This window comes from Mandrillus leucophaeus, unplaced genomic scaffold (assembly GCF_000951045.1).
Source record: "Mandrillus leucophaeus isolate KB7577 unplaced genomic scaffold, Mleu.le_1.0 Scaffold363, whole genome shotgun sequence".
Taxonomy (NCBI): Eukaryota; Metazoa; Chordata; class Mammalia; order Primates; family Cercopithecidae; genus Mandrillus; species Mandrillus leucophaeus.
In genome coordinates, this window is record NW_012103843.1 from 1167496 (window position 1) to 1173626 (window position 6131).

Consider the following 6131-nt stretch of genomic DNA (forward strand, 5'->3'; position numbering starts at 1 on the left):
TGGGCCCGAAGGGGTGGGGGCGGGGAAGGCCAGCGGTGGAGGGAGGAGGGCGGTGCCGCGCCGGGAGGCCGTACGAAGAGGCGGGACCGTGCCGATCTCCTCTCCTTATTAGCCCAGGTCCTGCGAGGAGTCCGTGTGCGCTCCGTACCAGCCTGGACCTGTGTGCGCGGCGCCGGGGGAGCGTTTACAGTGCAAGCTTCTGCTGCCAGGCCCTGGCCTGTTAGCGAAGCACGTGTGTATCCCATCACACCCCAGGTCAACAGGCTAATACACAGTGTCCACCCATAACACACGTGAGCACCCCAATACAGTGTGCACCCCAGCACACACATCTGCACCCCAATACAGTGTGCACCTCAGCACACATCTGCACCCCAATATAGTGTGCACTACAGCACACTGTCAGCATCCCAACACAGTGCACCCCGATACACAGTGTGCAACCCAGCACAGTCTGCATCCCAATAAGTGTGCACCCCAATACACAGGATGCACCCCAGCACACACCACGTCAGCATTCCAATACAGTGTGCACCCCAGCACACACCATGTCTGCACCCCAGTACAGTATACACACCAATACACAGTGTGTACCCCCAATAAACTGTGCACTCTAACACCATGTCTGCACCCCAGTACAGTGTGCACCCCAACACAGCACGTGTGCATCCCAGCAAACACATCTGCATCCCAATGCAATGTGAACCTCAATATAGTGTGGGCCCCCACACATCTACACCCCAATACAGTGTGCACCCCAATACACAGTGTGTACTCCAACACACACTATACCTGCACTCCAATACACAGCGTGTATCCCCCCCACCACACATAGCATGTCTGCACTTCAACACTCTCCTGGGGTCTCTGGATGAAATGACCAAAGCTAGGAAACTACATTCATCAGATATGTATAGCAGAAATGTCTGCTTGTGATTCATCTTAAGGTTAAAAGTTCCATGATCAGGTATCTTGAGAACAAAAACATTCTGAAAGTTACTCACATTATCTTGACAAATGTGCCTCTATTGGGCACGGCGCAGTGGCTCACGCCTGTAATCCCAGCACTTTGGGAGGCTGAGGTGGGCCGATCACCTGAGGTCAGGAGTTCGAGACCAGCCTGACCAATACGGGGACACCCCTGTCTCTACTAAAAACACACAAAGTAGCCGGGCGTGGTGGCGTGCACCTGTAGTCCCAGCTACTGGGGAGGCTGAGATAGGAGAATCGCTTGAAGCTGGGAGGTGAAGGTTGCAGTGAGCTGAGATCACGCCACTGCACTCTAACCTGGGCAACAGAGGGAGACTCCATCTGAAAAAAAAAAAAAAAAAAGGTGCCTCTATGGGTGTCTTGCAATACAATGTCTCAAAAAAAGAAAAAGTCCCCTTTGCTTTTCCAGTTGTCAAAACAGGAGAGGTTCCTGCTTTTTATTGTTGTTGTTGTTGTTTTGTTTTTTTTAGTTTGCTTTGGTGTTTTATTGAAAAGCAAAGGTTTAAGTAGAGACAAACAAGTATGTACCTAAAGTAGTTTCCCAATATCCTGGAGTCCAACTCTGCAATTCTGTTTCAAGCTAACTGTAGTCTAATGTAATCTATGGTCTAATTTAACAAGGTTAAAATGTTAGAATTACGAGACCATATTGTCTACATCAGTGCTAACCACTCATCTTACCTAACTACTCTAAATTCTCCTGAATATTATCACTTCTTTACTGCTTTGTTATTTTGTAACTTTCTAGTGCTGTGTGTATATTTATCTCCCCGAGTATCTTAAATTGTACGTTATTTTGAACTTCTCACTGTGCCCTGCACTAAGTTCAGAAAAGGACTTGGGTTTTATTTTGTTGTTGTTGTTGTTTTGTTTTGCTGTGGCTGGAAAAAAAATTTAAAAAGAAAGAAAAGGGCTTGTTGAATGTTGATGAATTAATCCCTTACACAAGGGGTTACTTGAGCAGGTGGGAAGAAATCTGAATAGTAAAATACCTGATAAAGCTGATTCAGATATTAGATGTGCCAGTAAACAAAGCAAATTAACAAAAGCTCAGCTGCAATCTGTGAGAACACATGGATTCAAGGAAATAACTGGAGCACAGATTCTGAAAGCAGCTTACACTGAAGATCAAATCTGCACATGAATCTGGACATCTGGCATATTTCAATTGTTCATAGAACATCATAATTTTTAAATTAACAATAGTATCTTCTGTCTTCATAAAATTCATGTAATGTTTTTAGCCCCTCACTGGCAGTGATTCTATTATGTTTTCTTTCCTTTTTGTTTTTTTGTTTTTTGAGACAGTCTTGCTCTGTCACCAAGGCTGGAGTGCAGTGGCCTGATCTGGGTTCACTGCAACGTCTGCCTCCTGGTTCAAGCAGTCCTCTTGCTTCAGCGTCCACAGTAGCTGAGATTACAAGCGTGCGCCACCCTGCCCAGCTAATTTTTGCATTTTTATTTTTATGTATTTATCTATTTATTTTTGAGACGGAGTCTCGCTCTGTCACCCAGGCTGGAGTGCAGTGGCGCGATCTTGGCTCACTGCAACCTCCACCTCCCAGGTTCAAACAATTCTCCCGCCTCAGACTCCCGAGTGGCTGGGATTACAGCGGCGTGCCACCACACTCAGCTAATTTTTGTATTTTTAGTAGAGACGGGGTTTCACCATGTTGGCCAGGCTGGTCTGGGACTCTGGAACTCCTTACCTCAAGTGATCCACCCACCTCAGCCTCCCAAAGTGGTGGGATTACCGGCCTAAGCCACCACACCTGGCCAATTGTTTTTTGTTTTTTTTTCTTGGAGTGCAATGGCGTGATCTCCTTGGTTCAAGCGATTCTCCTGCCTCTCTCTCACGCCTCCCAGGTTCAAGCAATTCTCCTGCCTCAGTCTCCCAAGTAGCTGGGATTACAGGCATGTGCCACCACCCCCAGCTAATTTTGTACTTTTAGTACAGATGGGGTTTCTCCATGTTGGTCAGGCTGGTCTCGAACTCCCGACCCCAGGTGATCCACCCACCTTGGCCTCCCAAAGTGCTGGGATTATAGGCATGAGCCACCGTGCCCGGCAGCCAATTCTGTTTTCTTAAGGCTTTTGGGGATCATCAAAACACGGATAAACATAACTCAATACCTAACGATGGCTAGAAATGTGATCTTTTTGCATATTGAATATTTGCAAGTTGAATATTAAGGTAAAGTAAAACAGATTGCTAATGGTCTTCATTACCATACCTCCCAGCCTACATCTTTCTCCCGCGCTGGGTGCTTCCTGTCCTTGAACATCGGACTCCAAGTTCAGTTTTGGGACTCGGACTGGCTCTCCTTGCTCCTCAGCTTGCAGACAGTCTATTGTGGGACCTTGTGATCATGTAAGTTAGTACTTAATAGACATATATATATATATATCTCCATCCTATTAGTTCTGTCCCTCTAGAGAACCATGACTAATACACCATATATACCTAAAAAGAGGATCCGTTTAATTGAAGTCACCTCCGTCTCCAATCTAGCTTAGAACAAGGAAGTGTGTTAATGATTCCAAAATATCATTAATGCCATTTCTTAATCCTTAATGACAACAATAACAAAATTGAGTTCTCGGTATTACATTTTATTTCAAGGCAAAATCTTGTAAATCTGAAGTAGAGTTGATTATGGTAGCATATGGTTTAGGGGTTTTCAAGTTTAAGATAAATGAGTTTGCATTTATTTTTTAAGCACTTTGAAACTTAAAGAATTCTATGCTTGGCCAGGCGCGGGGGCTCACACCTGTAATCCCAGCACTTTGGCAGGCCAAGGTGGGTGGATCACCTGAGGTCAGGAGTTCGAGACCAGCCTGGCCAACATGACGAAACTGCATCTCTACTAAAAATACAAAAATTAGCTAGGCATGGTGTCGGGCACCTGTAATCCCAGCTACTCAGGAGGCTGAGGCAGGAGAATCGCTTGAACCCGGGAGGCAGAGGTTGCAGTGAGCCAAGATCACGCCACTGCACTCCAGCCTGGGTGACAAGAGCAAGACTCCGTCTCAAAAAAAGAAAAAGAATTGTATGTTCATCTCTTATATCTGACTCTCATAGGTTTGAGCTTTTTCAATTAGTCTGGAAATATAATTTTAGAAAAAAATTTAATTTTTCAATGTTTATTTTTTAAATCCATTTGAAATTTCTGTTCTACAGAAAAGTTTTAGCATCCATTTTTGCAATACTCCACAGGAAACAAAACTGAAACAGACAAGATTCTACAACGTATCTTCAAAATTAAGCACCTTTCTTCAATGACATTTAAAATTCGTTATCACAGTTAATTATATCTTACTGCTTGGTCTTCTAAGTTTGTTCCAAAGAAGACAAAATATTTTTTGACTTTTTATCCCAAGGGGTGGGCTAAAAGTTTTATGGAATGTAAAGCTCCAAAAAACTTTTTACTACTGTATCCCCAGCACACGGACCAGTAGTTGGCACATGGTAGACATTCGTCAATATTCCTTGTTGAATGCATAAGATGCCTTTTTGGTTTATATGTATGTGAAGAGAATACAAAACATGAGAGGAACAAATTCATTATTCAGATTGTACTGTATTGTGATTTTTTTAAAAAAACGATAACCTAGGTTAAACTCCATCTTATCTTTGTAAGGGGTAAATTACTTCCAACTTTATTCTTGAGTTCAGATAAACACTATTCATTCTAGAGCCAATGATTACTAGGAATAGAAGAACCGGTCTATTTCTTACTATTGTACTTTTAAATTACTTATATGCTTTTAGAGGGAAAGGCGTAATTTTCCTTATTCAACTTTGTACTCCCTCTATACTCTCTATTCGACATAATGTTTGTTTCCACATAATGTTATCTTGTCGTAGTCTTTTTTTTCTTTTTTTCTGGAGATGAGTCTTGCTCTGTCGCTCAGGCTGAAGTGCAGTGGCGCAATCTCGGCTCACTGCCACCTCCACCCCCTGGGTTCCAGTGATTCTCCTGTCTCAGCCTCCAGAATAGCTAGGACTACAGGCACGCGCCACCATGCCCTGCTAATTTTTTTGTATTTTTAGTAGAGACAGGGTTTCACCATGTTGCCCAAGCTGGTCCCGAACTCCTGAGCTCAGGTAGTCCACACCCCGGCCTCCCAAACTGTTGGGATTACAGGCGTGAGCCACCGCGTCCGGCCAAGTGTTACAGTCTTTAGTGCAGACCAAGTAGTGGCCAATAAATCTTGTAGAAACGAAAGTACTCATTTGCTTTTAACTGGGCCAAGACTAGAATAGCGTGATCTGTAAGTAAAATAACAGCCATTTCCCCACATATCGAAGCAAAAGCTCTCCTGATGTGTAGGTGAGATGAAGGGGCTTAAAAGTGAAGATTAAACCCACTTCAAAGTGTAAAGAGTATCCATCCATTTATCATTGCAGCTACGTTCCAACGTGAACAATCCGATTCCAAGTACAAAACAACTCAATTCAGTCTCTTTGCCGTACTCACATCCATAGCACAAAATACCCTGCAGGGCGCTTGAATGAGCACCACTGCAGTTAATAATCTACTCTATAAATACTGGACGAATCCAAATTTTTACTGGATTACACAGAATACTTTTTTTAAAAAATGCAAATAGTTTTAGATGTCACAACAGGGTTCCATCAAATACCACGTTTCCAAATCTTACCACGAGAATGTGTATCCATTTCAACTGCAGTTATTTTGTGTCTAAAGCTGTGCACTCTGCTTTGCAACAGGATAAACCCGGTGGATAAAAGCTGAAATCCGACCCTGTCCAAATTAAAAGGCTAAGAAAAAGTGGAGAAGCGCGCTGGCGTGGAGTTGACACAGAAACACTGCAAGGGCTGGGGACAGGGCTTACTTAGGTTCGTGGAATACACAGGCAGCACCACCAACCCGGCTCTCCGGAAAAGAGAAAGTCCGGTGAGAAAGGTGAAAAATGACAAGGCACCGTTCTCCGACTTGGTGAAAAACACCCAATGCAAACAGACCAGGGTTCAGAGCGGAAGAAAACTAGCGAAAACCAGGCAGCCAAGCGTGGCGAGCACAGCTCTCGGGTCCACCCTGGAGTGGACCCGTGGCGACTGCAGCCGTGCGGAGGCGGAAGCCGAGGCCGAGGCCGAGGCCGAGTCCGCTTAGGGA